The following is a 24160-nucleotide window of genomic DNA, read 5'->3' on the forward strand; positions in this document are numbered from 1 at the left end:
ATGTGACAGTGGAAGCAAGGGGTTGGAACTGATGCTGGCAGACCAGGTCTGAGGACCCAATGAGGGTCCTGCCTGACCACCCTCGAGGGTCCTTGGCTATGTGCAGGATAGAAATCAAATGTGAGGCACCTGGCTGGCTCAATCGGTAGAGTATGCAACTCTTGATCTCAGCGTCATGAGTTCAAGCCCCACACTGGGCCTAGAGCCTACTTAAAAATACATACATATATACATACATACATACATAAATGTAAAGGATAGAAATCAAACATGAGCCAGCAGGAAGTGAGAACAGAGTTTATTGAAGATGTAGAGAGGGAGCAGACACAGAGGGAACCTCTGGGAGATTTGAAAAGGAAAAGGAGAGTGAGTCTCGTCTTTGCTTGAGGTCTGGGGTTTTTACTGAGGATGATGGTCTGATGTACATGTCCTCACAGGCATCCAGGATCTGGTTGAACAAGTCCTTGCTTAGGTGTCCTCCAAAAGTCACTGAAGCTCTGGAGCCGGGGGTCTTGGCATCAAGGTGTCTGGAGTCAGTGGTTAGAAAACATACATGATGACCTCACTTGGTCAGTCCCTAGATAGTATCTATTGTGCTGGAAGACTCCAAAGAAATCATTAATTCCTCGACCTTTATAAGGAGGACAAACATGAAGGCCTCTGTAAGGCAGGGGTACAGGTCCTAGCAAGAACAGAAGCAGGAAAAGGAGCAAAGAAAAAAAAAATGCTTTTTTTTTTTTTCCCCAGAGTCCCTTCAGTTTGCTTGTTTCAGAATGATGTAAGGGAAGGGTCGTGAGCCAAGGAGTGCAGCCAGCCTCCAGAAGCTACAAAAGGCAGGGAAACATTCTCTTCTCAAGTCTCCATAGGGAACCAGCCCCTGAAGACACCTTGCTTAAGTCTAGTGAAACTGATTGCGGACGTCTCACCTCTAAAACTGTAATAGATCTGCATTATTAAAAAAACACAAAAACCTCTTTTAAATGAACAATATATGCATTGAATTTGGAATTTATTGATTGTAACAGTGTGTAGCCAATATCTGTAAATGAGTTTTGAAAGATGAATAGAGGGAAGGAAGGAAGGAAGGAAGGAAGGAAGGAAGGAAGGAAGGAAGGAAGGAAGAAAGGAAGGAAGGAAATTTCAGACCACTTGTTGGCAGTAAATTTACTGGGTAACGATTCCAAAACATGCAGCCTCTTTTTTCCCTGACTGTGGTGATTTTAAAAATATACCTGAAAAAAAAAAAAAAAAACACCTGCAAATTCTTTGACACTCCTCCCACCAAAAGGTAGGCTCTCATTCTTCTCTTGAAGGTGGGCGGGACTTAGTGACTTGCTCCAAATGAATAGTTGCTGTGTGACTTTGGAGGCTAGTTTAAAATGTTTAACAAACATAAATGGATGTTTGCTTGTTTGGTTATGTGATTGTTAGCTCAATTAGTCTTTCAAGAAGTTGTCTTGTTTGGAAAATCACGTGATGAACTTGAACTTGAAGCTTTTAGTCACGTACTAGGACTACTCAACTTTGGAAGGACATTGCCAGAAGGTACACAGAAGAGTGACTGATATTATTATTACCTACCTCCCGTACCTTTTCAATGGCTCACCAGACATTTTTATGGTTTCTGCTACATACTATTTATTTGCTGGTGATCCCCAAATCTGCAGTCTGGCTCTCTCTTCTAAATGTGAAGCCCAGGGGTGCTTGGGTGGCTCAGTCGGTTGAGCAACAGACACTTGGTTTCTGCTCAGGTCATGATCTCAGGGTCATGAGATTGCGCCCCACATAGGGGCTCTGTCAGAGAATCTCAAGCAGAATCTCTCTCTCTCTCCCTCTGCCCCTCCTCCTGCTCACACTCTCTCATAAATAAATAAACAAACAAACAAACACAAATAAGAAGCCCAAATATTTAACAGCCTACTGGACAAATCCACTTTGATCTACAAAATCCTTAAGCTCAATCTGAGATGTATAAACTCTGAAGTGAGTCATTGTCTGCCTCTTCTGCTCACCCTTTATTCAATTCCCTGTGACCCCCAGGGTTCCTGTCTCAGTGCTGGCACCGGCATGCCCAAGTGAGAAACTGTCCTCTTCGCCTGTTCCTTTCTTACTTTTGTCCATATGAAATTAATCACCTACTCCCATAAATTCTATCTCATATCATCCCATTTTTCCAGTCGTTCCAGTCTAAGCTGAGATGTCAACTCATCTCTGTTTTGGTCTTGCATTCCTCCAATTCATTCTCTGCACTCAGCTGGAGTGATCTTTCTAAAGCACAAATCTGATCATCATTACTCCCTGCTTAAAATTTCTCATGAGTTCCCCACCATCTTGAGGATAAAAATTCAAATCCCTTCCTGTGGCTTACGAGGCCATCACATGCTCCTGCTCCAGCTAGCCCTCTGTTCTTATCTCTTGACATCGTTTCCTTTGGACTGTTAACCATTCAGGCATGGTCAACTATTGCACTTTTCTGGTTCATCAGTCTTTCCCTTATCTGAGCCATTACATATACCATTCCATATGCCTGAAATGTTCCCTACATTCATCCTCCCTTTGTCCAATTCCTACTGGTGCCCAACTCTTACCTCCCCCAACCACACACCCCCAACTAAGCTACAGAACCTATGTGCACCTCAGTTTTGAACTCAATCCTATTATGGGGGAGAAGAGACCTCAGCAGACTCAAAACACTCTAGGCTACAGGACAAGTTTGTCCCTAAAGTACATCATTCAACTACCTCCTCTTGTTCTGAATACAGGACCTCCCCCCCCCCCAATTTTTCAATTATAATTGGCTTCCCAGGCAGTTTTGTCTGTAAAGAGTAAATGCTCTGGTCCTGTTGATGCAAGCATAACGATCCACATGAATATTTTACTGCCCATTGTAAGTTAATAAAATGACATTTCAGTCTCGGTGAGCTTGGATAATATGAGTTTGCCAAGAGAAAACTTTACTTTCAATGTGCTGACAAAAGTTCAAGTTTTGAGCCTGCAAAGCAAAGATTCCGAGCTTGTACCACAGTGAATTTACCAATATAAATGAAATTCCTGAGGTCTCTGGACAGCGAGTCAGCCTCCCTGGGCTGCATAATTAGAATGATAAGTTGCAGAGAATTCAGACCTACCACACTTCCATCTCCCCCTTATGATTTGATAGAAACTCAGTGCTAGAAGATTCCAGAAGCCATCTATTTAAGCATTACATTGCTTAAGCCCATAGACAGCTTTAGAATAGTCTGAAAATCTAAAGTAGAATATTGTAGTCAGGATTCAAATAAATGGTCCTTTATAATACACTAATCTGAAAATGTCTTGCCATAGAAATGGTGGGATGAGTGAGGAATGAAAGATGATAAAGTACTTTACTTATTATTATTAATAAATTATTATTTTGTAAAAACTATTTTGGGGGAAAGAGGAGCTCTCACACTCACTTTCTCTATATCTATCTGTACTTTAAAAACAAACAAACAAAACAAAACAGGGCGCCTGGGTGGCTCGGTTGATTAAGGGCCTGACTCTTGGTGTCAGCTAAGGTCATGTTCTCGGGCACGTGGGATTGAGCCCTGTGTGGGGCTCCGCGCTTGGTGGGGAATCTGCTGGAGATTCTCTCCCTCTCCCTCTCCCCACTTGTGCTTCAGCTTGCTCTCTCTCAAATAAATAGATAAAATCTTAAAAACAAAAACAAAACCTCGGGGCACCTGGGTGGCTCAGTTGGTTAAGCGTCTTCTTTTGGCTCAGGTCATGATCCCAGGGTCCTGGGATCGAGCCCCACATCGGGCTTCCGGCTTCTCTAGGAGTCTGCTTCTCCCTCTCCCTCTGCCTACCCTTCCCCCTGATTGTGCTCTCTCTTTCTGCCAAATAAATAAATAAAAATCTTAAAAAAACAAACTCTTTTATTAAGAGAGAAAAAATCTACCTGATAATTCAGAGCAATCACCTCATTCATGTTATCACTTCTAAGTAATATTGAAATATTTAATATCAACATCTGCAAGATTACATAAAAATCACATGGTACACTTTAAAAAATGCTTTAAGGACAATGCTTGTTACAGGTTAGTTGACTAAAATATGAGATCCCAAACGGTATTTCATTAGACAGATTATAGTCAATATATAAAGCGGACAAGCAAACAAATTAATCTGGTGAGAAAATTAAAGAAGAACTTTGGGAAAATACAGTCTCTTCTCTCTCCTTTTTACCATGTAAGCAAAGAAAAATTTTCCTCTACCTTCTCAGTTGAAGTACCTAGGGATCTGGAAACTAAAGTAACAAAAGACAGGTTAACAGGAGAAAAGGCAAACAATTTTTATTGATGTTAATATTTACATGTGCATAAAGACTTCACGAAGAAGAAGAAAGAGGAAGAGGAGAAGGAGGAGGAGAGGAGGTGGGAGAGGATGAGGAGGAAAAGAAGAGAAAGAAGAGAAAAACCAGAGAAGTAGATTTTTGGGCTTATATATCATTTGAACAAAGAGAGATATGTTGAGAAGTGACTAGGCAAAGGGGAAAGGGTTTAGGTATCTCGGGCAGATAAATTATGGGAAAGTGACTAGTGTTGGGGCCAAGGGCAGGCTGCCCCAGAATGGGCCACTTTGGCATGCAGATTATTTTGAGCTGAAGGCAATCAAGACCCTGCATGCTCAAGAAAAACTTTTGCCTCTCCATTAATCACATAGAAGAATCTAAATTGGAGGTCTTTCCCAGAATCAGGGTCATTAGCTGAGATAAATTTTATCTGAGTGACCCATCTATAGTCCAGGGCAAACATCTGTTTACCAAACATTTACTCTTTTTCATCTTCCTGTGAATGGTGTTCCTTCCTTTTGAAGTCCCAGACCCCTTCCCCCTCCTTCTTAGTTCAGGATGACAAGCATATTTCATTTTGCCTGACTGTCTTTGGAATTTCCATGTCTGTGTGGATTTCCCGTATATAACGCTATTAAGTTTGATTTTCTTCTGCTAGTCTGTCTCATGATAATTTGATTCTTAGTCCAGCTAGAAGGCCCTTGAAGGAGAGAGGAATTCATGCTCCCCGAGTCTTACCCCTGGCTAGGTGGGTGGAATACTAACCACTTCTGATTTGACACTGTCCCATTCTAACCAACTTTGCTCAAATAAACTCTTAAAAGTTTTAATATGTCTCAGTTTATCTTTTAACAAGAAGTAAGGATAGCTTTCCTCACCTGGTACAGGGGAGGAAAGTTTATGCCCTGCTTTTAGGCAGAACAAGGGAGAGCAGAGAACTCTGTTATAAAGATGATTTAAGAAGACAATTTAAGTTATACGAACAAACTTTATTTAACACTTCATGAAGTGGACAGTCTTCTTTCAGAGAACTGCAAAATGGGGCAGAAGGCAGGGGCGCCTCGCTGGCTCAGTCAGAAGAGCACCCATCTCTTGATCTTGGGATTGTGGGTTCAAGCCCCGTTTGGGGGTGGAGATTACGAACATAAATTAAACTTTAAAAAAAATGGGAAAGAAGCCAATAACCTTTAATAGGATAAAGAATAAAGAACAAGGAAGAGACATATAGAAAATATTTGATTGGCGGGGGCCACATCATCAATTTCAGTGAGAAGTCCCATAGTTGCCTCGGCCATCGGGGATTGGTGGACTGGGTGTACAGTGGTTCTGGTTAGGCTCTGACCGGAAAGGTTATCTAAGATTTATTTGCTTATGTGGCAGCCCCCTTCCATGCCCTCCACAAGAGAGGCTCTGTCTTGGCCCCAGAAATTTATTTCAGTGGCTCTTGATTCTGTCTGCTGTTTCTCACTTGCCTTTAGCTCAAAATAATCGATATGCCCCTACTGGGCAAGCACAGTCTGATCCCTCCAGCCTGAAACATCTTTCCCAAGGTGTGGAGCATGGTGGGGCCTTCAAAAACAATGATTAGTTTGCCCAATTCATTTGAAATCCAGACGGGAATTGTATTCTAATGGGTAGCAGAGTATGTCACCACAAAATATACCTCTTCGGCATAAAGATTATTTAGAGCTGATTATTTTGAGAAGGGGCTGCTGCAGAAGCTGTGCAACAGGATGTAAGTTACCCTTTTGTAAGGAAATCTCTATTCGTAAGAGTGTCCCCTCTCCGTACCAAGAAGAGGGAGTACTGCTTCCCCTGGGTACCTCCCATAACTGGCCTTCCCACACAACCCCCCAGCGACTGACCAACACGCAAGCCCTTTTTTCTTTCATCTGTAGCTGAGGATGGTGTTTAAACTGGTGGCTTGGGCTTCCGGGGAGTTGTTCATTTCTCCCTGGGTATCCCTTATGTGTACATAAGATACACATGTTAATACAATTCTATTTGTTTTCCTCTTCTGACTTTTATTACAGGGTGTCTCAGCCAATAACTCAGAGGGTAAAGGGAAAGTTACTTTTCCCCTCCTAACGTTCACTCAAGAAACTACTACGTATAACACAGTTGTGTTCCAGGATTTCTTGTTCTTCAGTGCCCGTGGTTCTTGGTCACGGGGCTTCAAAGAATGAAGAGGTAGACCAGAAGAGTGGTGGGCAGCAAGGCAAAGTTTATTGGGTGATAGCACAAAGGTCCCAAAGAGGGAGGGGACCTGAGAGGGTTGCCTTGGAGTTTCTAAGTCTAGGCAGTTTTATGAGCTTGCTGGCAGGCTGTTTTAATCTGATTAACCTCCATGATTACCACCCAATCAGATTTTTGTCCATGTGCTCATCTACCTATCAGGTAGTGTTTACGTGGGAAAGGGTGGAGGGCCCCCTTCCGGTGGTGTAGAATAACAGGACGGGTCTTTTTCCTTTCAAGGGTAGTTTCCTCTGGAGGGCCAGCCCCTGCCTGCCATTCTTCCAACTATCGTCCATTGATTGCATTATAAAATCCAAGGATAAAATTTGTTTAAAATACAAAATTCAGCTAAGTTGAATTTTAAAGATGTAATTGGCTTTATCCGATGATTCATGAATCAGGCAGCGCCCCATCTAGCAAAGACAAGGGAGCTCTCCACAAGTTGTACACAACGGAAGTTTTTTATGGGCCAAAAGGAGGGTGGGACAAGGAAACTTAGAGCAGATTACTTCAGGAAAGTCTACCTTCCCCTAGAGGAAGGCAGGAGATCGCATCATACAGATTACCTCACTAGTACGGACCAGGAAATTCCAGACTGACTGGATTAAAATTCCACCTCTGGGTGAGGCTGGTACTGTCATTAGGCTAGGTATTTAGTCTTGGCAGGGGCCTAGCAAAAGTGGCTTTATTTTGGGCCCGTTGTTTCTTTTTAACAAATTTAAAGCTCATAATAAATAATTTCATCTTGTGGTGTGAAATTAGTGGCAAAAATCATCTTTAAATCCTTTTACATACAGAAGAAAAATTCTAAGATAGTATGTAACCAATATCATGGAGTAATTTTAAGTTGCAGATTTTAAGGTATTGTTCAAGATTTCTGTCCCTCAATGTTGACAATCTTGGTGAGTTTAAAAATACTGTGTGGTAGAACAGAATAAAGTGATCTGTCGTATCTTCTGCCATGACTTGGAAAGTTGATGACACTTGGAGAGACCAATTCATTTTTTAAGCCTGCATAGTATTTGCTGCACCTCATTAGGAAGTTGGCTTGAATCATTGTAACAACAGTTTAAAAGGAACTGTTGGAAAACTATTTTTGTTTTTATTTTATTGTATTTAATTTGGGGGGGGCATTTTTTTTTCGGTTGTTTGGGAAATTATTAACTGCTAACGTTTGGCAGAAGTGGGTTCACTCATAAATCCTCTAAAGAAATATTTCCCAGATCTTTGAATAGCAGTTCGTTTAGTAAGTTTCTTTTCCACACAAAAAAGCACTGTTTGTTGAAACCTAGGTTTGACTAGAAAACAACATTTAGTTGTGGTTGTAAAATGTTCTATTATACTATGGAATAAAGATAGAGTACAGGACTATTTTGGTGGGTAAGAATCCATTTTGACTTGAAAAAAGCTCTGTTAAGTAGAATTTTTCAATAGTGAGAAACGTCATTCTATTAAACATTGGGAACATCGTGCATTGTTTTTAAAGTAATTGACATGATATAAAGTTGCAATGGTTACTTATTTGCTCTACATTACTTTGTATATTGTAACTTTTCATTGCAAGGACAAAGTAACTCAACAGAAAGCTCACAGATAACACATATTGAGTACTTATTAGCACTGTTGGAACTTCTTATATTATTTCAATTATTCCTCACAATAATCCTATGAGACAGAGAGAGATTAAATAACTTTTCCAAACCAAAAAGTGGTTGAGCCAAGATTTGAAGGCAGGCAGGTAGTCTAACTCCAGAGCCTGAACTATTAATGATTTCAAATACTTGAATACCTAGTGGGCTGGTATAAAACACCAGGAAAGTAGGCAATATTATTCCAGAAGTTCAAATGTTTTATTTATTTACCTATTGCTAAATTAATTAAACAAGGAGGCCATTGATGAGGTGGCTTTACTGCCTCGGCAGTCTACCCAAGCAAATCAAAACCTAAGTCAGTCATGCTTCAAGATTAAGAAATCAAAACTAAGGACAATCAATCACAAACAGTCAACAAGACTTTTCCAAATAAGACAAATGCTTAGGCTGTAACCAATCAAATTGTTCCCTTGCTTTGCTACTGCACCTTATCTAAAAGTCTTTCCCCTAGCTCCTGTTGGTAGAGTGCTGCTAACCACTTCTCATTTGACATTGCCAAATTCAAATGGATTTTTGCTCAAATAAACTTAAAAAGTTTAATATGCCTCAGTTTCTCTTTTAATACTATATATATATTTTAAAGATTTTATTTATTTATTTGAGAGAGGGAAAGGGAGAGCATGAGGGGAGGGGAGTAGAAGGAGAGGGAAAGGGACAAGCAGACTCCCCACTGAGCCTGGAACCCAGGAGGGCTTGAGGACTCAAACCCAGGACCCTGAGACTACAACCTGAGCCGAAGTCAGACGCTTAACCAACTGAGCCACCTAGGCACCCCTAATACTATATATATATATATTTTTAAACATTCTTATAACCTTTCATCCCTTATAATTGTATGGTCTTCGTGATTTCCATTTTTAATGCTTAATATTCCATCAATATTAGAATATTAAAAATCAACCCCCAAGGTTTTTCTATTTCTAGTTTTATTTTTTAACATACGTATTTTGAAATATATATATTTATATATGTGAATTTATAGATATAATATATATTATAATAATATATAAATAAATAATGTATTATATATTTATATGTAATAAATAAATATAAATATATTATATATAATAAATAAATATATATTTATATAAATATATATATTAGTTTTTTGCTTGCTCATTAAAGATGGTTGGCAAATCAGGGCTAAATAAATCATTTCTATATGATAATACAGAATTTTCAGAAAGTTAAAAACCATGATGCTCAGAGTACATATACAGAGTCAAAGAGCTGTTTACCTCATTAATGAGAGAGGCAGAAAGGTGATAGGGCATAGGACAGACAAATATTTCTAGTCACTGAGGAAAAAAATGCTGGAATAAGATTACTAAATTACATAAAATTGATTAATGCCCCACAGGACAATGAATCTAATCTTTGGGTTGTAATCTCTTCTACCCAACACAAATCATTTGCATCTCTAGGGTACAAGGTTATTTGAGTTGCTATCACTTACAGATTATTCATATCAATCACTGTCTGGTTTTCCACAATTTGCCATCTACTCTTATGGTCATTTCTACCATTTGTCACTCTAATATTACATATTTTAGATATTTATCTTGTTTATTGTCTACTCCCTCCATCAGAATATAAAGGCAGAGTATTTCTCCCTTTTGTACATTACAGTATACCCCAATACCTGAAACAGTGCGTGGCACATAACAGGTACTCAAAAATGTGTGTCGAATGAATAAATGAGTAAAATCAAAGAAGGATGTGGTTCACTTTGGCTTTAAGAACACAAACCATTTTATGAGGAAAAATTGAAAAAAATGTAAAGTAAATAGGCCCAAAGTAAATGAAAAAGGATACACAAGCCCTCAATAGTGGTGCTTAAATAGAGGAAATTTCCTGCCCAACTTTCTGCAGACAGATTAATAGAAATGATATATGATGAGGTAGAAAAACAAGCAGCATCTGTAGAAAATCTGTTAGCCCCTCATTTTCAAGATGAAAGTGGAGAAGAAATGTGTGTGTTCTCTGAAGAGGGCTGGGGTGGGGAGTGGGGGGGAGGACACCAGATCCAGATTGTGAAATTCACCAAGATAAATCCTACCTCAAGCAGCCACTCATTGTTGAAGACGACCAGAATATGCCACCCCAAAATATGCTACTGTGTCATAATGATAGTTTGGAATTGAACGCAATTAAAAAACTACAGTCATGGGAAACGTCTCTGCCCTTCCCCATCTCGCTAAAAGCAGGACAAACCTTGCCATTCATAAAGATGTCTCCTTCTCCTGTACCGGGGAGAGAAAAACAACTCTTAAACCCTGGGACTCTGAATCACTGGAGACAGCTTGACTCTTACCAGACCAGAGACTGGTACCTGAGGAATCTGCGTGACAAACTTTGCAAAATACCGTTATCTTCCCTCTTTCTAGAAGCTCAAATCCCTTTTCCTTTGTCTTATCCCTTCTCCACAATGTATTGCTCTTTGTTAAAATGATATATAAAAGCCTTTGGGTCTGATCTCCTCTTTGGGGCCTTCACTTCATTTCTGTGAGGACTCACACACACATATGTAATAAACCTTCTCCTGTTTATCTGTCTTTGGTCATTTCAATTTGCAGTGCTCCAGGCACCAAATTTAAGAGAGTAGAGGAAAAACAATTTTCCTCGCCTACATTGTCTAGCCACTAATCCCCCTTGCTGGCATCTACTGTGAAAATCAGGTCATATTTTTGTCATAGTATTTTTAAGACTATCAGCTAAATCATCTTAAATCACTTGATCAATAATATATTAACTCAAGTCAGTCCAAAACATTTGATAACTACATGAAAAGAAGGAAATTATTGAGATAAATCCAAGCTGACTATCATGCATAAACATTTTGCTGTCTCAGTTATAAACTACTTCATAGCATAACAAGAAAATGTGTCTCTTAAATGATTCCTTGCATCCTCAAAAAACCCATACACATAGAGTATTTCATTCAGTCTTTAGCACAGAAACTTGTCAAATCAAATTTCTAGTCTATAGACATAGCTAAAATAAGGTAGTAATTCCCATAACTTTTTAAAGGCTAGTATTTTTATGGTATGACTTCATTTCTAGTCGTTACAATACACTTATAAGCTTTATAGCAGGAATTGGAGAACTTTCTCTGTAAAGGGCCAGATAGTAAGTATTTTAGGACTTGCAGGTCATATAGTCTCTGGGTCAACTACTCAGTTCCACTGTTGTATTGTGAAACAGCCAGAGAGAATACCTAAATAAATGGGCAAAACTGTGTTCTAATAAAACTTTATTTGCGGACACTGCAATTAGAATTTCACATAGTTGTCATGTGTGATAAATATTCTTCCTTTTTTTTTTAACTAGTTAATGTTAAAACAATTCTTAGTTTCTAGCTTTATAAAAACAGGCAGCAGGCAAGATTTGACCAACAGGCTATAGTTTGCCAACACATTGTATATAAAATGTATATATAACATTTTAAGATAAAGTAAAGGAGAGGCACCTACTTGCTCAACTGGAAGAGCATGCAATTCTTAATCTCAGGGTCATGAGTTTGAACCCTACATTGGGTGTAGAGATTACTTAAATAAATAAAAACTTAAAAGAAAAGTAATAACTTTATTGAATGTTTTTTTCTACATCTATTGAGATGATCATATTGCCTTTAATCTCTTGATGTAGCAAATCACACTGATTTTCTTTCTTTTCTTTTTTTTGGGGGGGAGGGGCAGAGGGAGAGGGAGAGAATCTTAAGCAGGCTCCACGCCCAGCACAAAGCCGGACAGGGGGACTTGACCTCACAATCCTGAGATCATAACCCGAGCTGAAATCAACAGTCGGACACTTAACTGATTGAGCCATCCAGGCGCCCCATACACTCGTTGATTTTCTAATGTTGAACCAACCCTGCATCCTTATAATCAACTTGGCAAAGTTATATGGTCTTTATTTACATCTTACGGTATTCAATTTGCTAGTATTTTGTTTTAGGATTTTGTCATCTGTGTTCTTAAGTGCAAGGGCTTATAAATTGCATTTCTTACACTGAACTTGTCTATTTTTCATATCACCATTATACCCAACTTCAGAAAATGAGTCAGGGACTGTTTCTCCTCATTTTCTATCCCTTGAAAGTGTATTAGAACTCACTGATAAAATTGTCCAGGCTTGGTGGGTTTCCTTTCATGCATGGAAAGATGTTAAAATACCAGTTCAATTTTGTATTATTTTAATCACTTTCCCTAAATTTGTTCATTTGTGCATTCTTTCCTTTTAATTTCTATTTATCATTTATTATCATTTCATTATCATATTTAATATAATAGTGAATTAATATTGAATATAATATTTACATTATTTCTTTTTCCCCACTATCTTTGGTTTTATTCTTTTTTCTTTAAGATTTATTTATTTATTTGAGACACACACACACACACACACACACACACACACAGATGGGGCAGGGTGGGGGAGAAAAGGGCAGAGAGAATCCCAGGCAGACTCCATGCAGAATAAAACCAATTATCAGGTTTGGGAGTCTACATGTGTTTATTAGATCAAGCTTGTTAGTTCTGTTTTTCAGATCTTCTATATTTCTGTTGATATCTTTTATGATTGACCTATTAATTATTGATACAGATATATCAAAGTCCCCATTATGGTAGTGGATTTGTTGAGTCTCCTTGCAGTCCTGGCAACTTTCGCTTTAAGTATTTTAAAGCTGTGCTATGAGGCCCATGGAATCTTAAATTATTAAATCTCGGTGAAATTAATCTTCTATCAATGTGTTTATCCTTATCACAGTAGTGCTTTTTGCTTTAAAAATCTATTTTGTCTGATACAAATATAGTCATGCTACCTTTGTATGGTTAGTATTTGCTTAGTATATTTTTTTACATCCCTTGCCTTTTAGTCTTCCTCTCTTTTTCTCATGGCTTAGGCAGTGGTGTGCTAGCAGGTGCTTAACAATGAGCTCTCTGGGGAGGGGGAGTGGAGTCTGATTTGCAGAATTTACGGATTTCTGTTGTTTCAATACTCCCACCTGGGTTGCAAGATAAAATGCAGAACACCCAGTTAAATCTGAACTTCAGATAGATAAGGAATCATTTTTAATATAAATACATCCCAAATATTTCATGGAACATGCTTATATTTAAAAAGAATTTGCTGTTTATCTGAAATTCAAATTTAACTGGTTGTCCTATATATTTACTTGCTAAGTCTGGCAACCTTACTCCCACCAACATGTCATTGAATCCAAAGCTGGGAAGAGATGTTCATAATCGACTTGTTTTAAAATAACTTCTATTAAAATATAATTCACATTTTACACAATTCACCCATTTAAATGGACATTTCACTGGTTTTAATATATTCAGACTTGTGCACCTGCCACCACAACCCTCAATTTTCAAACATTTTCATCACCCCAAAATGAAACCTTGTACTTATTAATATTCACTAACCTCCAACCATCTCCCTGTCCCTGTCCTAGGCAACTGCTAATTTATTTTCCATCTTTATAGATTTGCCTCTTCTGGACATGTCATACATTTCTAATGCAGTTGCCTAATACTTGATGTTTAATTAATATTGTATGTGTGAATGAATTACAGTATGGTGGTTAAGAATGAAGAGTTTTTGAGTCATTTAAACCTCAGCCATGCCATCTAAGTAAATGCAGAAAAGCTAGCAGTCTATTTAACTTTTCTAAGGCTTGGTTTTTTTCCTGGTAAGATGTAAAGGGGATTAGCACCTCCGTTAATAGAATTTTGTGAGCATTTAGCATGTGCCTGGCACATTTTCAATACTCAGTAACAGATAGTTACTGTTACTTGTGTTAGACATTGATAACCCACCTGGTATGGTGATCTCCCAATTCCTTGGCCACAGTCATCCCATTCACAAAGTGTGACCTACTCTCCGGACTACCTTTGGATTTGTCATCATCCGAAGCTACTTCATTGCAGACAAACTAAACTCCCAAATCCCACTCTCTGATAACCTTACTCAAGGAAATTGCATAACCAACATTGAGATTGTTGTTTTTAAAAAAAAGCCAATTTAGGAAGAAAATACTATCTCGTTGTCATATGCATTTCTGTTCTGATTAACAAGGTAGAATGTTTTCAGTTGATTGGAAATACGAATTTCTTTTGTGACTTTTCATATCTTTTGCTCATTTTCTACTAGTCTGTTAATCTCTGTCCTTTGGATTTGTAGGAACTCTTTATATATTAGGACTATTAATCCTTTGTGCAGTCTATATTTTATAAATTTTTTCCCATCTTTGCCTTCATCTTTTAGCTTTTCATGATACTTTTAAACATGCAGAATTTTTCTTATTTCTAGGAAGTCAAAAATATCAATCCTTCCTATTGAAATTATATGACTTGTAATGTAAAATTCCTGCATATTTTTACTCTCTGCCCACCCCATGAAAATCACCAGTAATGATTTAGTATATCCCCAAAACACATGTATTTATATTCAATTATATCACCAACTGTCTACTCTTTTCCAATCTTAATGCTGCCAACTGGTCTAGGGCCCCATTATCTCTTGCCTCTTTTCCTCTCCTTCCTTTCTAAATCATTGCTCCTATCAGTCAGAATGGTCATATTTAAACATAAATTACTCCAGCATAAGGTCATTAACATGCAGTGCATACATACTATCCAGCTCTCTGCTGTATTCTTATTTAACAATTTATGTTGAACTTCCCTGTTTTCAAATGTTGCATGGGACATACTTATGTTTTTTTTAAAAAGGTATCCTTGTTTATCTGAAATTCAAATTTAATTGGGCAACCTGTATTTTTATTTACTAAATCTTGTGGCCCTACTTCTGTCATTGGTCCAAGGTGGCTGTTCCAGCTCTAGTTTTTTTTCCAACCACGGGAAGCACGAGCATATCTCCAATTCTGTTAAGTGCAGAACCTGGACATGTCACATATTTCCACTTTTATTCCATGGTCCCTAACTGAGTCACATGGCCTCATGGAACTTCTAGGGAGGCTAAGAAGTAGAGTATTTGGCTGGGCAGGTAGTTGGCCAGCGAAAACCCTATTTCCATGGAAGAACAGAAAAAAGGTTATTACGAACAACTAGTGGTCTGACACACATAACAATTCCTCCATCACCAGATACAGTCACTAAAGGTACCCAGTCGACTTCCCCATTTCAACCCACGGATGGGCATGTGACCCAAACAGGGCCACTCAGCCACTCTGTCTCTGAAACTGGAATCTTGAGCAATATGATACAGAGACTTCAAATAATTCAAGTTCATTCATCCTGGTTGTAGTGACCTGAGGAACTTAAACATTATGACTTTATGCTACTCAGATCTCAACTAGAGTTTTTCTAGTTCCTGAGCTTGCCCTAAGTCTGTGTTCCCAGATCCAGATTGTCTTTGCATGCTGTGAGATGTTTTCCCCCCTCAAATTATTCAGAATTGTTTCCTGTGACTTGCAATCATACAATGTCAAATGATCAAAGGTCAAGTCTGGATGGATTCCAAGGTGAGGAGATAGAAAACCAGTTCCTCACCCCTGAGTATTTCTGCCTAAGCACGTTTCACTTCAGCATTGCAGTTTTTAGACTTAAAAGTAACAAGGCAACTATAATATCAAAGATAGTAGCTTAAACAGAGAGAGAAGTGAAAATGAAATCTGATTAAGCTAATATTAGCACTTACTCTGTGCCTCCCTGCAGACATTACTGATTTCTCTAATACTTACAGCAACAATAATAGGCATTGTTATTATTCCCATTTTGCAGATGGGGAAAACGGGGCTTAGAAAGTTAAGTGGCTTGCCTAAGGTCACATAACTGATAACAGTAGTAGCCAGTATTCAAAACTAAGTTTAACTCCTATACTTGAACTTTTTACCGTTCCGCTACACCACAGACCCTAGAAAAATAAAAATCTTTGCTATCCAGTTTTTAATTTTTAATTTTTAACTTTTTATTATAGAAAAAATTTTTTTAAAGATTTATGTATTTGTTTTAGAGAGAGAATGCACAAGCAGGGGGAGCAATAGGCAGAGGGAGAAGTAGGCTCCCTGCTAACCAAGGAGCCCAATGTGAGACTCCATCCCAGGACCCTGGGATTGTGACCCGAGCTGAAGGTAGGCGCTTAACTGACTGAGCTGCCTGGGGGGGGGTCCCTCATTTCTGTCTTTTTAAAAAAGGTCTCCCTTCTCTGCCCCCAGTGACATTTCAGGCTGGTCCCTTACCTTTAGGGTCACTTTGAGATGTGAGAAGAGTCTCATTTTCAGCTATGGAAAATTTCAGTCCAACCTAAATTCACTTTAATTTTTCATCGAATTCAAATCTCTCTGTTTCTTTTATTATGGCATGGCCTGTCCTTTTATCTCATTTGGTAGACAGTCTCCACCTTGTCCCCTTGGTCCATGGGAAACATTGTGCATTCTTGCCCAGCTGAATGCTAGAACATTCTGTCCACATGCAGCCACTAGGGGCAGTCCTAGTCAGCCTCCAGTCTACTATCTCTCTATACTCCTCAAACTCCAGGGGATCCTTGTCAGCTTCTCCCCAGAACACTTGTCTTCCACTCCTGTAGCAGTAGCACGGGGCAGGTGTACCCATTCTTCCAACCCGGCCAGCATCTGCCCAAGGAGTAAGAGTCCAGCATTCCTTTCTGGCTAGCTCTCTCAATTCACCAAGGGGCACTCTCACTGCCTCCCTTTCTTGGCTCTGGTAGGAGGAACGATGACCCAGGCACACAAGAAAGAAATGCTACTGTGCTCTCTCCCTTGGGAAGCCCCCCTAAAGATGCATCTGCCCAACTGAATCATTGGTCTTCTCTGCTAATGGCGGTGGGAGAGACGGTCGCTGGACTGGAATGCCCATCTCACAGTAAGGCCTGTGTTTATGTATTGAGAACCCTTCTTTAAAACGTGGGGCTATGCCTCACTCATCATCTACTCCTCTGAGGCTGTATCTACAATTCCAATCAACTGGAAAATCTCCATCTACATCCATACAATCTATTAAGATTTACCCTCAACTTCACTTTATAAGGTAGTTTTGCTAAACATATAGAATTTCCTACTTTATTTTAAACTAAATGATTTAGGGGTGCCTGGGTGGCTCAGTCAGTGAAGGGTCCAACTCTTGATTTCGGCTCAGGTCATGATTTCAGGGTTGTGAGATCGAGCCCCATCTTGGGCTCCCATCTAAAAAAAAAAAAATACTATAAAATGAATGATTTAGATAAACTCGAATTTAAATAATACTCTCCAGGATATTTTTTTTCACGTGTCAGTGGGATGTTGGTAAACATCACGCACAAGTGCCAACAAATGTTTGTCTTCTGCCCTTACTCAAGAAGACCCGGGCAGTGCACTAAGTACCAAAAGCGACAAAGCAAGGAAGGGGCAACATCAGAGGGCGACGAGGCAGATCTACACTGACACATCGGCCGAATTTGTAAACATACCCAGTCTTGCTTAGTATGTCATGCACAGAGCTACGTACTTGTTGGATTCCCATGTTTATCAGATAGACCCTACAACCATTTTACCTGATGTGTTAAGGTCTATGTGTATCTTTTTTAAATTAGTGGGTTTAATTACAATTGCTGGGTGGAGAACTGCTTATTCCAGCCTTGACTAGAATTAGAATTAGGAAATAGAAAGGCTTACTGACTCACCGAAGAGTCAGCTGAATACATTTTTATTCTGCTCTCAAAGTAGGAGTGAGCCATAAAGTAACCAAAAACTGCATGGTGGTGAGTCACTATCCATGAGTGTGTGTGTGTGGGGGGGGGGGCAACTCTGTTACATCAAATTGGCTACAATAAGGAGTTTAAACATGAATGAGAAGTTTCTGGAGATGTACTGTAATGGGCCAATTGAATCATGTTAATCATGGATATAGCTGGTTAAATATGCCTGAATCCAAGTACTAGATATTCAAAATGCTTGCACCTAGCAGAGCTCCAGGCTCATGTTAGGATCTTAATAAATGTTTGTGGAAGGAGGAAGGAAGGCAGGAGAAAGGGAGGAAAGGAGGGAGTAAGAGAAAGATGGAGGGCAGGAAGGGAAAGTGGTTTTTATTACCTCATTTTAACAACTGAGTAAGCATCAATTGGTTAATGGTCGCCCCTTAGTGTGCTTAGCACGAAATTTAGGCCTGATTGTGCAAAGGAAAAAAAAAAGTAAGCGTTTAATAAAAATCATGTTATGGTAACAATTGAAAGCATGACAGCACATGAGTTGGAGAAAGGAATATTAAACATTTGGGGTTTATGTTTTTGTTTTTAACTCTGGCATCATGAATTAACTTTGTAACATACTTCCCATTCCAGAATATCAAGCCATTGATCTGTTCTCTTAAAAACACCCTTTTCCAAGTCATTTGAATTAAATTACAAATAATTTTAAACACAAAGACACCACTAATGAATAGAAAACAAATGTTCTGTTAAGGAATGTAACGTAGAATGCATTTTTACAGCAAACCTGATGAAACAGAATTTCAGGACAAGACAACGTATTAGTCATTCTCCCCAGTTCTGGGTCATATGCCGATTTCATCATCATTTTTTCGGTCTTCATCCAAGTCTCGGATCCTGACTGCCGAGGGGGCGATAGCCACAGTCCGGTGGCACTCTCCCCCTGAAGGCCACGCCTCTCAGACTTCTCTCTCCTCCCTCCCTCCCTGCTTTGGCTACCTGGTGCTGTCTACCTCCCCTTTCACCCTCTTGGAGAACTCTTCAAGGACCTGAGGAGAGATGTGAAATCGCCTCACAGCCAAAGTAACCCTCCCTCGGGGTGTTCCTTTGGTACTTTCTACAACCGTCCAGGACTGCACTTTTCCCAGCGGTCATCAAAGTTTTCGTCCCTAGAACACAGACTCCATGTAAATACAGTCTGTACTCATTTCTGAATCCGATCTGCTGTGTGCCAACACTGGTCTAACACCGGTCTGTGTTAGATACTACGCTTTAGAATTGAGCAAAGGAGATGTGGTCTTTGGATTTGGGAGCTATGCCATCTTCTGAGGAAAACAGTCTTACTAAATCAACAGGAAAAACAGGAGAGTGCAATGTACGTCAGGAAGCAAGCATCCAGGGTGCCAGGGGCCAGAACAGCAGGAGGGGCAGACTCGGACAGGGAGTTGAGCAAAGCTTCTCTGAGGAACCAGCGTTTAACTTGAGGCCCGGTGTGGCTAGGAGTGATCAGGGGATTCAGGCTTGAGGAAGACGCAGCCGTGCGTGGGAAGTGCGAGGCCACTGGGGTTGGAATGGCTGCAGGGCCAAGGACACAGGATGGAAGAGAGTCCAGGGTCAAGAAGTTGTGGAGCCTTAGAGGCCACGTTAGGGATTTTGTATTTTATCCTACATGCAAGCCATTGAAGGTTTAAGCAGGAGATGAATGTGACTTGTGTACTGGTTAGTACTGAATATTTACAAATACACGAGCGAATTGACTGCACACAATGAACCAATGACACAGTTCCATGCTACCTCAGAGTTCTGCCAACTCCAGACGAACCTGATACAGCTTGTCCTTAGGAAACATAAAGTGGCAACTTGCTGACTTTCAGCCACTCACCATTTTTTCTCTTTCTACCAACCCTTCATTTTATTTTAGGGAACACATCTCCCCATTGTGTATACTCTTGGTAGCCAGCTCTCCCTTGGCCAAGAGGCTGGTTCCAATGGAATTCCTCTCCTGGGACTTCAGAGTCTTTAGCAGAGTAACTGATGGGGAGAAATGTTTGAGGAAATGTGTGTCAGCCACAGCAAGTTTAAAGGCATGTATTATCAGGTTCTGGTGTGCCCCCAGCTTCCCTGGTTCCTGTCCTGGTTTCAAGCCTGAGTCTCCAGTCTCTCATTTTTCTTCCCAGTAAAAGTCCCACCAGTTTACCCACTTTTTCTCTTAAAACGGTCAGTGTTGGTTTTTGTCACTTGAAATAGAAGAATCACAATGGAATGAAAATCTATTTTTAGTGTTAGGTAGAGATTGTATTTTGGTCTCAAGTTTTTAAAACTTCTCTTTGGATATGTGACTTGCTCATTCCAATCTAATAGAAATGTTAACCTTTTCTTTTCTTTCTCACAACCGATGTTAGTAGTTGGAATGTATCTTCTGGGCTGAAAGACTTGAAATCTTTGAAAATAGTCAAGTCCTCTTTTTCTTCCTCAAGGTTTCCTCAAAGACAAAACTAGTTTCCTAATGTGGTTTTGTCTTTGCAGTATTGATTCTACAAGTTTTGGTTGGAAACCATTCTCTTTGCCTTAAAGACTGTTTTCCAAAGTATGTTCCACAAAACACTAGTGTCAATCATTACATAAATCTGGATAACAGTGAAGACTCTACCCTTCTCCTGGGGTTTTAAAAGACACTGTGGCATCTTAAAGCATCAAAAAAAAAAAAAAATCCTGCAGTAAAGAAATCTGAGTATTTTCCCAATGTTTCCCAAATGTGTCTGGTCATGCAACTCTTCTTCCTGCAAAATCTACTAAAGAACAAGCATTTTCTGGAACCCACTTTGAGAAGCGCTGCTTTTGAAAATCAAAGCAAACGTGGGGTTTTTCCATTTTTTCTGTGCCATCTGTTCATGTTCCCTTGGCAGTAGGTTTATTCCTTTTCTTGTTTTTCCTGCTTTAAATACTCCTTGAACATTCTTTTTGTTATTGTCCTTTTCAGAATTTTTAAAGGCCTCCATCCCTCCTAGCATACACTATTCTTTGGATTTATTCTAGAGATGTCCCTGAGATGCCTTTTAACCTGAGGGCCCATCAAAGTGCTCTAAGAGTAGTCACACGGTTTATGTTTCACTTATTTTTCTGAGTGTGACTTTTCTGAGTGTCCCTAAGATTAGGAGTGATATGGTAAAGGGAAATCTCAACATTTGGCCCATGCATTCAGCCTGTATTTTATGCACGTGCACATGAGAACACATGAACATACACAAATACATATTATAGAAAAAGCACAGTCCATTTGCAAGGTTTCCTTAAAGACAACCGGACAATCCAAGCTAAGATGAAAAACGTGGATGGAGAGTAAGCTGTGGGGACAGATCATTGCTCTCCCAACTTGCCCTGAGTGATCCAGTAAGATCATGAAGGGAAAGTCGGGGGCCCCAGAGAAAGGCCAAGTTGGACAGGAGGCGGGGCAGGAGCCAAAGATTAGCAATGATGGCTGTGACCTCGGTCTAAGAGATGACAGCTAAGCAACTGGTGTCTCTTTCACTCTTCATTCACTTACTAATTCATTCAACTAACATTATTCAGTACTCATTCTGTAAAGGCATTTGGCTTGGTTCCTGCCTTCAAAAAACTTACTGTTGCAAATGACAAGATTTTATCTGTTTATGGCCAAGTAGTATTTCATTGTGTGTTGTGTGTTGTATGTTGTGTGTGTGTGTGTGTGTCTGTATCTCCCAGGTTCTTTACCCATTCATCCATCAATGGACACTTAGGTTGTTTCCATATTTGGGCTATTGTAAATAATGCTGCAATGAACATAAGGGTACAGATATCTTTTTGAATTAGTGTTTTCATTTTCTTTGGGTAAATACCCAATAGTGAAATTGTTGTATCATAGGGTAGTTCTATTTTTAATTTTTTGAGGAACTTCCATACTGTTTACCATAGTGGCTGTACCAATTTACATTCCCACCAACACTGCATTTCACCACATCCTTGCTAACACTTGTTATTTCTTGTGTTATTGGTGTTAGCCATTCTGACAGGTGTGAGGTGATATCTCATTGTGGTTTTGAATTGCACATCCCTGATGATGAGTGATACTGAACATCTTTTCATGTGTCCGTTGGCCATTTGTATGTCTTCTTTGGAAAAATGTCTATTTAGACCCTCTGACCATTTTTTAAACAGATTGTTTTTTTGTTATTGAGTTGTTTCAGTTCTTTACATATTTTGGATATTAACCCATTATTGGATATATAATTTGCAAACACCTTGCCATTTGCAACAACATGATACCCTAAATGAACTAAGTCAGAGAAAGACAAATACCACATGACTTCCATTGTATGTGGAATCTAAAAACAAAACAAAGAAACAAAACAAAACTCACAGATACAGAGAACAGATTGGTGGCTGCTACAGGGGAGGGGGATGGGCTAAATGGGCGAAAGGGATCAAGAGGTATAAACTTACTGTTATAAAATAATTAAGTCATGGGGATATTATATACTGCATGGTAACTATAGTCAAAAACATTGGACTGCATTTTTAAAGTTGCTGAGAAAGTAGATCTTTGAAAGTTCTCACCATAAGAAAAATATTTTTCTGTAACTTTGTGTGGAGATGGGTGGTAAATAGACTTACTGTGGCGATCATTTTATAATATATACAAATATTGAGTCATTATGTTGTACACCTAAAACTAATATAATGTTTTTTGTCAATTATACTTTAATAAAAAAAACTTACTGTTTCATATTGGGTCACTGGGTATCTAAATAAAAACGTGCGATAGAGGGGCACCTGGGTTGCTCAGTCGGTTAAGTGGCTACCTTTGGCTCAGGTCATGCTCTTTGGGTCCTGCAATCGAGCCCCACATTGGGTTCCTTGCTCAGTGAGTCTGCTTCTCCCTCGGCCTCTGCCACTCGTGCTCTCTTTCACTCTCTCTCTCTCTCTTAAATAAAATCTTTAACAAAGATGTGCAATAGAATCTGCAAGTGTTATGTTAGAAGTAAGAACAAAGTGCTTTTCTGCATTAACTTACATATTTAGATGCATTCTGTAACTTAAGCTTGTGTTGCTCTAGAAATACCTTATTCGTTTCATGAACGTGCTTTCAATTTTCTCTACTAGCTCATGTTCATTCATGTTCACTGCTTTATAGCATTTTTATAGCATTGCATTGCAAAATATAATATAAAATTCAAATTACCATAAATATTTGTTGCTAAGTCAACTATCCATCCAATTGATGAATGTTTAAGTGATTTCCATTTTTTTGCAATGCTGCAGTACTGTTCTCATGTACACCTGACAGGTGTGAAATGCTCCTAATTGTGGTTTTAACTTGTGTTTCCCTGATTGCCAATGAGTTTGGGCATCTTTCATTTGTTTATTGGCCATTTGGAGTCCTATAAATTCTTTTATACTTTCTTTCCGTAAATACAGTACAGGACTATGCCTTCAGCACACCTTCAATGAGTACTGCAGATCCCGCTCACCAGGGCAAAGTACTTTGGTTATCTCACACTAATATCTTCTAAGCTAGCCTCACTGAAGCCCAGTTTTGCAAGTGGGTGGGTTCTAAAAATAGCTGTTTTCTGTAGACCCAAGGTCTGTGATGCTTTTGGTGGGTCCATTGAGTTACAACACTCCCCTAAATCTCACTATGGGGGGTCTAGTTTGCCTTCCTTTCCCTGAGAAGGAGAGCCCAGCTCTGATCTGCTGGAGCATTGCCAAGTCTCACCATTCCTCCTCTTGGGTCTAGAGGCTCTCCTCTGACTCTCAAGCTGCTGGCTAAGGTTCTTCTCTAGGGCACCTGGGTGGCTCAGTCTTTAAGCATCTGCCTTCAGCTCAGGTCATGATCCCAGGGTTCTGGGATCGAGCCCCGCATTGGGCACCCTGCTCAACGGGAAGCCTGCTTCTTTTTTTTTTTTTTTTTATGTATTATATTAGTCACCATACAGTACATCCCCGGATTCCAATGCAAAGTTCGATGCTTCATTAGTTGCGTATAACACCCTGCACCATGCAATACGTGCCCTCCTTACTACCCATCACCAGTCTATCCCATTCCCCCACCCCCTCCCCTCTGAAGTCTTCAGTTTGTTTCTCATAGTCCATAGTCTCTCATGTTTCATTCCCCCTTCTGATTACCCCCCTTTTCTTTATCCCTTTCTTCCCCTACCGATCATCCTAGTTCTTATGTTCCATAGATGAGAGAAATNCCGTATGATAATTGTCTTTCTCTGCTTGACTTATTTCACATAGCATTATCTCCTCCAGTGCCGTCCATGTTGCA

The sequence above is a fragment of the Ailuropoda melanoleuca genome, chromosome 15 (genome assembly GCF_002007445.2).
Source record: "Ailuropoda melanoleuca isolate Jingjing chromosome 15, ASM200744v2, whole genome shotgun sequence".
Classification (NCBI taxonomy): domain Eukaryota; kingdom Metazoa; phylum Chordata; class Mammalia; order Carnivora; family Ursidae; genus Ailuropoda; species Ailuropoda melanoleuca.